Source organism: Sceloporus occidentalis, unplaced genomic scaffold (genome assembly GCF_023333645.1).
Source record: "Sceloporus occidentalis isolate IW3139 unplaced genomic scaffold, rSceOcc1.0.p SCAF_1, whole genome shotgun sequence".
NCBI lineage: Eukaryota > Metazoa > Chordata > Lepidosauria > Squamata > Phrynosomatidae > Sceloporus > Sceloporus occidentalis.
This window is the reverse complement of record NW_028316981.1, coordinates 308,594,311-308,604,953: the sequence shown is the minus strand read 5'-3', so window position 1 is coordinate 308,604,953 and position 10,643 is coordinate 308,594,311.

Below are 10,643 nucleotides of genomic sequence, written 5' to 3'. Positions count from 1 at the left end.
TCTCTTATTAGGATCTGGGCCAAACCCATTCTTCCCTCCCCTTCTCATGTTATTGGAAGAGTTTTGCAAAGTTGACGTTGAGCTCTCACTTTTACAACTGTCTGTTGCAAAAGACACCAGATTAATTTACAGACATTTGGTTTGCATGAAACAAAACAGATCCCTATCCATGGGTGTCACAAAGAGGAGTGCAGGCAGTGCAAACCACACCATGTGACACCCTAAGGGAGTTAATACCACACAGTGACGTAGCCAAGGGGGGGGGGTCTGTGGGGTCTGGACCCCTCCTTCTGTAAACTGCGCTGGAATACAATGAATGGTGTGTGCGCCCATGGTATGCATGCACCACCGTGCCCAAGCCCCCCCTTTCCCAAAATCCTGGCTACGTCCCTGCACCACATCTCCCCAAACATCTGTGTTTGGGCAGAAATGTGCTATGGCATTTGTCTGTGTCCTTTTAAAATGCTGAAGAGATGATGTGAGTGGGGTGAAGCTCAGTGAGAGGAGGAAGGAAATGTATTTTTAATTATAAAAAATTAAAATTTTCTTTAAAAACTTACCATCTTACCAAATTTTCACTTTAACCACACAAAACCAGGTGCATGTAAATACATTTAGGCAGTGTGTATGATATGATAATTTAAAGGTGTAATTTAAATTGTGCTGGTTGTTTATGTCACAACTATTAACATTATATTCAGTGATACAGGAGAATTATGATTTATGAATAACATTAGTAAAAAAACAGTACTAAACATTTTGCTCACCAGGTCATTTTAGACTGCAAAATAGGAGGCGAATAGAAAATGACCTTTGGTAACTTCTTGTTGCTAAAAAAACCTCTGTTGGGCCTAAAATAGCCCACATGTGCCCCACAAGTGGCAAAAATGCACCCATGTCCCTAGAGGGTATTTGGGAGCAATTTTTTTTGCTTTTTTGCAGGTGCCATGGGGGAGGAGGACTCCAAGGTCTCCTGTGCAGTGAATGCATTCCTTTAGCCTCCCACAACTGCCATCACTATCCTAGATCTGTTTGCTTAGTGAAAATCTACCCTTATTTAAGTTAGTGGTGGTTGCGCTACATCATTCTTTTACTGAATACCTCAGTGTGCAGCCAGGGCTGTATCTAACAGTGTACATGCTGTTGCAGTCCTACCCAAGGAATGCACAACTGCAGTTGTTACAGTTACACTTGCAGAACTTATGCAACTGTAGACTGGATATAGATGTTACACTACAGCTGAAAATGTACAACCACACATGTAAGGGAATTTATGTGGACATCAAATGCCAACAGGATACAACAAGCCCCGCTGTTACATCATCCCTTGTAGGTGATCACTGCTGCAGTTTCCCCAATCTGTATACTTTCCTTCCAATAAGCTGAAGGCATTTTTTGAAAGCACAGGGAAGTGAAGACTTTTCGGGTGGTGGTGGGGAGACAAACATTAAATAGTGGGACTACCCTATTTAAGCATTGGACTGTGACTCTGGAGACCAGGATTTGAATCCCCACTTGGCTACAGAAGCCCACTGGGTCACCCTGGAAGTCATACACTTTCAGCCTCAGAAGATCCCATGATAGGTTTGCCTTAGGCTGGGTCACCATAAGTCAGGAATGACTTGAAGGTACACAACAATAACAACAACAACAAAACAACAACCCATGGGGAGAATATTAGAAACTGGCTGGCAAGCACATTTTCACAGCAATCTGCCACATAAATTCTGTATTCACTAAATTATTTGTCCTTATGGCTTAAGGTGGTCCAGATATCCTCAAAGTAAGATTGCGACAAAGATGGCCAATAAAGGGACCATCCATCTCAAGCACATTGTTTTATGAAACATAATTTTGTTAGACTGCTTTCCTTTGAGTTTATCAGTCTTTCCCCATAAAGTATAGATGCTTTATGAATTTTACCTTAATAGAAAGAAGATCAACTTCCAGCCTTAGCAATGTATTCTGAACTATCTCAACTGTTGCACCTTGACCCTATTCACAGATCCCAGCATTTTAGCTATATGGATTTTTAAAATGGGGCCTATCAAGGAACTTAAATTAACCCTTTCAAAATTGTTTGTTCCTCACTAGAATTTGCCCCATTATGCAATTTCTTATTGCTATTGTAAGAAAAATGCTTCCCCCTCATATTTAAATCTGTGGCATTGCTAGTGTCCATGTAAGCATCATTCATCAAGGTGCTTTCTCTTGGAGGATATCATTATTTTTGTTTTGGAGTAGCTTCAACCAGGTTCTCCTGATTACAAATCCTGCCCAGTTTGTTTCAAAGTCTCATCAAGCCTACATGAATAATAGATAAGACAGGCCTATCATCAGCATAGAACAGCATTTGAATAATTGTTTCTAACAGAAAGAGGGAGATAATCCAGAGAACCAATATCAGAGATTAGATTGTTCACACAGAAATTAAAAAGAAAAGGGGCCAGTAATCAACTCTTCCTGACAGTTCTTCAGGTCTTGACTTTACTGAAGATCTTAAATCAATGTACGAATAAAGACTCAGTTTTGAACAAATGTTTATCTATACCAGTATGTAACATTTTTTCTAAAAGGGGCTTTCTTTGGGAGTATTATCCCCCTGTTTTGCTTCTTAGTCAGCAATTATGAGAATCAAGCAGAGGCCCAGAAGTCTCTATTTTGTAGCAAGGTAAGACAAAATTTAGATTACTAGGGTTCAAAGCAGATGGCCCATGAATACCACTTTTGTTGCTCTTGCAAGTCCTCCACAGCTCCCCAACTCTTCAACTTGCTTTTTAAAAGAAAAAAAAATGTGATATTTGGGCATAAAAATGCAGAAAGCCTTCCCAGCACATGAAAACATATGAAAATGCCTGCCATAAACATCATATAACACCATATGACCACCCAAATATCTCTGTTTTCCTCTTCAGTCCCTCCTCAAAATGACATCAGGAAGCAACATATCACTTCTTGTCAACATTGTGAGAGGGACTGCAAAGAAAAACAGGTATTTGTGTTTGCTATGGATCATGCAACCAACAGGGGATCAGGAGTGGATTGGCCCCTGGCCCTTCACATGATTGCCTATGTTTAGTCTGAATGAAGATTGGTCTTATTAAAAATAGAGCTCTAACCTACAGCAAATTTGCCCTTCTTTTTTCTCAAGGTTTTTCCTAGGGTACTTACTACCTTTATAGACTTCTCCTGCACTTGTAAATTCATCAGTTCAAATAAGGCTACCAAAGCCTTATTTTCTTATGTAACAATTCCAGCTAAGGCAGTGTTCCCAGTATGATTTAAAGCAAATTGCTGATTGGGTTATATGACCATTGTTCCCATTTGAAACCAGTTCCGATCCTACTGTGATCAGTTTCAATCGAGCTGAAGCGAGGCAAATGCAAAAACCCGCTCTTTCCTGACACTAGTTCGTTTGTGGTTCTTTTGAAAACAATCGATTCCAAAGCATGTTCAGCAAGTGGGAATGATGGATCTGAATCACATCATTCTGGAGGGGAGGGACTAATGGCAGAGGAGTGTTTACTATCCCTCCTCAATTTTTGGTAGATCCACCATTACCTCCCTCTCCAGCACTGCCTTTGTGCTTGTAATGTGACCTATGGGTGCATGATATTTTGTAAAATAGAAAATTGATAGAAGATTCAATTCATTGATTTTGCACGTACTTGCAATCAGTGAGGCAAGTAGCTTCAAAACCAATGAATCGAATTATCTATCTATCTATCTATCTATCTATCTATCTATCTATCTATCTATCTATCCATCCATCCATCCATCCATCCATCCATCCATCCATCCATCCATCTATCTATCTATCTATCTATCTATCTATCTATCTATCATCTATCTAGTTCCCAGGCAGGGCTGCCTGAGCTGCCGCTTATGTCACTGATGACACATAGATGATTGACATGCATTTTGAAGAGGCACAAACTAGTGAGGATGACAATCATGTCAAAAAAGAAGCGATTACAAGGGGATAATGAAAAGATTCTTTTTCATAGTGGGAACGACGGACCTTTTGAAATCAATTTACCAACATGGAGTGAAGGCGAATCACCAACCGGTTTAAATGTAAGTGGGAATCAGCTCTTTATTATGAAAATCCCAAGATGGGATGGGAAATACTCCTCACCATGTGCTCCACTAAGCCTAAGACAAACCCCAAATATTTCCTGATGAGAACTTGGGTTAGTGTTTCCTCCTGTTCTGGAGTTGGTGTCATTGCTTCATCAGTTCCATTTCTTCTATAGCTGTATTATTGGCACCATAATATAAACACATAAGAACAGGGCTAAACCCTTCCTTTGGGCTGGGGATCTTGGTCTGTCCCACAGCCTCACTGTTGTGAGTTAGGTCTTAAGCAATGTTTAAGCCTCTAGGCATCTTCATTCTAATTGTGTCTGTTTGACTCTGATGTTTTCCAGAGTGTGTTTTCCAAGAGTTAAATATCCCAGTGGGTATACACAAAGTGTACCACAGTTAAAGAACTGGAAATCAGAAAGTCCAATCTCAGCTGAGCTACAGGAAGCAAAACAAAAATCAGAATCTACAGGAGGCCATTACTTTTATGGATATCAAAAACTAAAATTCCAGAATTAGTATGAAAATTTCTTCTTCATAAAGCTAGATGATTTAAAAAGAAACAAAAAGAAGGGATAGGTGTGGGGAAGAAACATGGGAATCCAAAAATATGGTGAGACATTTGAAATAATGAAGTCTGAAAAATTAAGCTCAGTCTCAAGATACAGGGTGCACAATTTGCGAGCCTCTTATAGGTCTACAGGTATCACATGATACTTAGCAATATCTACTGTGTTGGAAACGAAATGACTGGTTCCCATCTCTGAAAATGTAAGGCTGGTAGCGGCTCAGACATCTGCTTCTTGCCTTAGGCAAAACACAGTTTCTGAAGTGATGTCCAGTAGAAGTACAAAGAAACAACATATACCTTGTGTGACTTTTAAAAAGGAGCCAGTTATTTTACTCATCCATCTGATCTCTACACTATTTGCTGTTGTTTCTGCAGTCCAGAAAGATCTGGTTGCTGAGATAGGGAGTATACAGACCTGCACTTTATGCCAGCCTGCACCTGAACTAGACGTTCACACAGTCAAAGCCCTTACCGCATGCTGAAGGTGCCACTTTGGTGTGCACCCATCCAGTTGGCATGTGCCATGATGATGTCTGTCATGCTCAGTGCCCAAATGGCACTGCTCACAAGGGGCATCATAAGGCTGTGCCACAGTGTTTGTGGCGCCCGTTGTAGAGTGCAAATAGGAGCCACATTTCATAGCTTCTATTTGTGTTGGGTTGGGGGCATGGTGTGTGGCTGCTGGGACCCCAACCCAGTGCTTACAGGAGCAGCATAGAGCCACCGCTGAACAGGCTGTCTGTTCAGCCTCTTAGTTTTACTATTGTGCTATTGAAAAATATAGGACAAATACTCTCTGCTTTCCCCCAAGTGGCCAATTCAGTTATTGCACCTTGGAAATTCTGAGCAAACTGAAAAAATGTCAAGCAGCAGTGTGATGCAACCATCTATGGCCCGTTCTAGACGGGCGTAAAGTACGTCCCCAGGACGTACTAGGGTTAGGAAAGGGCCTGCTTTACGCACGCCCCTAACCCTAGTACGTACTGGGTACATACAAAATGGCTGCACCTGTTCCACACGGGCTCCGCCATTTTGACGGAGCGGACGCATAGCGTCCGCATGTCACATGGCGGAAGTGACTCAGAATTGTGCCATTGGGCACCTGTGGCACCACTTCCGGGGCACAGAAAGAAGTGCCATTTTCGGGCTTCTTTTTGCTCCGCGAGGGAGCCGTGCAGTACGGAAGCTGTGGCTCCCTCGCGGAGCAACCGGCGGCATCAGCAGACCGCCACTTTCAGGTGGTCTGTAACGCTCCCAAGTGACCCTTTCTTCTCCCTTTGCTCAGGATAAGTCAGCACATACACTCATCAATTAATAATATGCATATAATTCATTTCCCCTCTACTGAGTAATGAATGACAACTATGGCCCTTACAAGCAAAACGGAACTCTGTTCCACCTGGTTGTGCTAAACAAAACTGCCAAAATAACTCCTTAGAAATGTGAGCAATTTCCTAGGGAAAATTTAGGGATTTAATTTTAGATGGGGCACTAGGTTAAAGAGTCTGTGGAGGCCAAATTCATGGCTTTATCTTGTGACTGCAGAGGGTGAGATCATCTAAGGCAGGCAGTCCCTCTTTAGTCAAGCAACTTTAGCCCATCCATCTCTTGACTCCAGCCTTCTCAATCACAATATAAAAGAATACTTCAAAAACTCATAAAATTCTAGGTCAGGATGGGAATCATTAGGCCTCCAAAGTTGTTGAGTGTGACTCTTAACATTCATCAACATTGCTGTGCTGGCTAGGACTGCTGGGAGCTGCAGTCCAACAACCTCTGCAGGGCTACATGATTCCCATGCTGGTTTTGATTATGATGATGATAGCAATTTCCTCCTCCTCCTCCTTCGAGGTTGAGGTTACCAATGCCCCTGCAATTACTTTTGGTCTGAACAAAGAACAAAGCTGAGTTTTGGTGTCCAGCTACTAATAGTATTTGTTCTATATTGATTATTTCTGACACTGGCCACAGTGTTCAATAAGAGAGCCTCTCATAGAATCATTTTTGATGGTTATGCTTTGTATCGTAAGTGAAAGACAAATCAGGGCCGATGTATTCCCGACAGGTTGTTTGTTCATAGCTGCACAGAGAGTCTTTCTGGTAAGAAATAGGTTGATGGTGTTTGAAATTCATCCACTGATTGTATGAAGTCCCTCTCCTTATTCACTGCTTTAGTGGAGGTTGGATGCATAACACTGTGTGTTCTTAAGCAACAACTTTACAAATTGGACTTACAGCCAGGAGTGAACACAGCAAGCATTGATAGCTGATGGTTTTGATGGGTCCTTTCACACTATACAATTATTGTGCTATATTCCACTTTAAATGATATGGCAACTTCCTGTGGAATCATGGGGTGATGAATTATGAGTGATAACTCTACTTATCCACATTACTAGGAGCATCTGGGGGCCAGGGGAAGTATAATCTTTAAAAGGCCATTTTCTCAAGCTTATTTCTGGCCAATATATGTCAGAAGCCTATGGTGCCTTGTGTTAGCATAACCAGGGGATTACACCAGTATAAGTACCTTTTTGGATGTTCTGAAAGGAAGTATCCAGTGTCTCCTCATTCAGCATTTTTAACAGGCTGTACTAAAGCAGTTGAATAGTGGCTGACTGCTGCTCTGCATCCCCCCAAGCAGCCATTCATTGGCCATGGAGGGCATCAGGTGAGCTCCATCCTGACATCTTCCAGCTTGTTACTTTTCTGGCTTTCCTGTGGGAAAATGCTGGTGGAGCTTTACAGACTGCTCATGTCAAATAAGACCTTGGCCATACTGAGCTAGATTCATAGTGGTCATGGAAGTCATGGGGTCTTCTAACAGCTTGTCAAGTCCAATAGGATACCAAAGTTCAGAAACCCAGGGTCAGTAGTCAAAACACACAAATCTTTATTAAGAAATAGAGATTCCAGTGTAGTGTAGTGGTTTGAGTTTTGTACAATGACTCTGGAGATCTGGGTTTGATTCTCAGCCATGGAAACCCACTGGGTGACCTTGGGAAGGTCACATGCTCTCAGCCTCAGAGGAAGGCAATGGCAAACCCCCTTTGAACAAATCCTGCCAAGAAAATCCCATAAATTGGAAACAACCTGAAGGCACACAACAACAACAACAACAACAACTGGTGATTTTCATTGTCAGAAATGACCAGCAACTGTTTATGTTGGACTAATTAAACCATACACAATTTCAGAATCACGGTGGCAGTATTTCTCATTTGTTACTAATTAATATACACTGTTTTCCTTTCATCCCCACACAGTCCCTTTACATTCTTCTTGTTTCATTCCCACGGTGGAACAACCTTGAACATTCCCGCCAGAAGCTAACCTCCTCTCTGTTGTTTTCTCACCACCTGCAAATGAGATCACCACTGCTGCATAATTGCCAAACTACTACATAATCCATCACTCCAACTACTAAATGCATCATGGCAGGCAACATGCCTAGGCAACTCTGACACAGCTTGAGAAGGGAAGCTAAGAGGAAGCAACAATGGCTGCCTTTCCAATAGAAACGCTCACTTTTCTCCAGGGGTAACTGGTGGTTTCCATGTCAGTGGAGATTTGAATCCACTGTGGGTTTTACTCAGCAATATAGGATTTACTCTGAACTTTAATATTCATAATTCTAAACTTCATCTCCCCAAAAATCTTCAGCATCTTGGATAGTTCCGTTAAAGTTTGGAGTGAAACCCAGAGCAGATTTGCCTCTTCCATTGTGACATGGGACCTTCAAGCCACCACATTCTTGCTCTGTGGCCCAGCACCAGAGAGATAAACACATCAGTCCAGCACATATGGAAAAAAGAATTGCTTCTCTAATGAGGGAGATGGATTGCTTGTGGATGACAGGGTTACATCAGGGCAAATTTCAGGTCTGCTCAGAGAGCAATATCCATTGATGCTGAGGTGCCATATCCTATCCATCACATCAGGTTAAATTTCTAATTTCCATTGCCATTGCAGAGGAGAACTTCAGAAACCAAATACCAATTCCTACAGCATGGCACAGTGATATAAAAATGGGATTAGCTCCGTTGGATGTATGCCCCAGTGGTTTGAGAGTCTGCTATCTGTACCCTCCCTTTGTTGCTGTTAAATGAATCTAAGTCTGAGGATTTTACCAGAAAGGCTCTTAAATCATCATCATCATCATCATCATCATCATCATCATCATCATCATCATCATCATCATCATCTTCTTCCTCCTCCTCCTCCTCCTCAACAACAACATCATAATCCCTAAGAAAATAGTGAGAGTAGGTTTTGGCTTGGAGCTCTATATTCTAGAAGTGGATCTAAATTGGGTCCGAAACCATTAATGCATTTTATTACAGCCCTGAGGAAAAAGAGGAGCAGAGCTATAAACATGAAAATGCCAGAAGTAGGAAAGGCCGGTACAAAACTAATGCTTGACCTTGCGCAGAGTTATCTCTATTAATGTAAACTGCAGCACTTGACTGCTTCCTTTTTGAAAAGGGAGGCTTACTGTTGAGTGTACATGGAGCCTCTAAATAATAGTGGAGGATGCAACTCTATGAGTCAGACAAGGATTCCAGAGTTAACGTATGGAATCTTCTGCCATGCAAAAATGCTCCCCACAGGTTTGGCTGGCTTGAGAACACAGCTCAAAAAAGTTACTTTTTGGACCACAGCCCTCAGATTCCCCAGCCAGCTTGATTCTATGAGCCTGCCTTTCTTTCTTTCTTTCTTTCTTTCTTTCTTTCTTTCTTTCTTAATTTCTTTTTTTTCTTTTTTTTCTTTCTTTTTCATTTGCCAGAGGTGCTGAACACATACGTGTGTGCACACACATACACTTCATTTAATGCATTGCACACCCAGAAATGGCTTGATTTTCAACCACTACTTGTGTCCATTCCTTTTTTTGGCATGGAACGTTTGGATTGGGGTAGAAAATGGGTAATGCATTTAGATGAGTGATAATAAGCAAAAACATCTAATTCAGTTGCATGAACATTGTTGTCAAGAGCCAGCGTGCCATAGTGGTTTGAGGAGTTTATCAGACAAGGGAAATTGGAAGTATAATCCAATGGCAATCTGAACACAATCATGGGGTTTAACGTTATTACGTGATAACCCACTACTTGCAAATTCGGGCAATGGGAAGTCAGTCCGAACGCAATCATGTGGTTTCACGTTATTGCGTGATAGACTGCCACACACAAATTTGGGCAATGGCATGCTATTTTCAGGCAATGGGAAATCAGTTTGAACGCAATGCGCATTCACGTAATTGTGCTAAACTAGCGACTTGAAGTGAATGTGTTCTGGCCCCATTTTCTTTTCATTCGAATTTAAGAGAAATTCCTCCCTATTTCCATGTGGATTTGAGCAAAAATCTCAGGGTTTAGAGGTTCAGTTTCTTGAAATAAATGAGGAACTCGTCTGTAGCATGTGGTACAGATCACAGGAGGAGCACCTGGATACAAAGAAGACCACTCCCTTCAAAGTTGCCCTAACTAGTTGTTCTTTTAAAAGCATTTAATCTTAGAATTAACTTTCTTATTCCAGTTATTGATACAAGTAAACAAAGAATTCCTATAGGTATTTGTATATATTAAAGAATCAGCTGGGAAATCTGTTGGTATCTCATTTGATTAATTAATAACACTATTATTTATTTAATTCTGAAATGATGTTAGTGCTGAAATTCTGTCTTATGTCATTCAATTAATTAAAATAGATTTAGGTTGGTATCCTGTTGATGATAAACATACACAAATATAAGTATGGAAACAGATCTGACATCACCTTTGAGACCAACTGAGTGAAAGATGATGTAACATAAACTTTCATAGACTTGTTCTATTTTCTCATCTGAGGAAGTAAACCCAGATGGCATCTGCACTCCAGAAATAAGGCAGTTTGACACCACGTTAATTCTGAGCTTTGTGATTTGGTGAGGCACCATACCTCTCTAACAGAGAAGGCTAAATGTCACCCAAAACTACAAATCTCA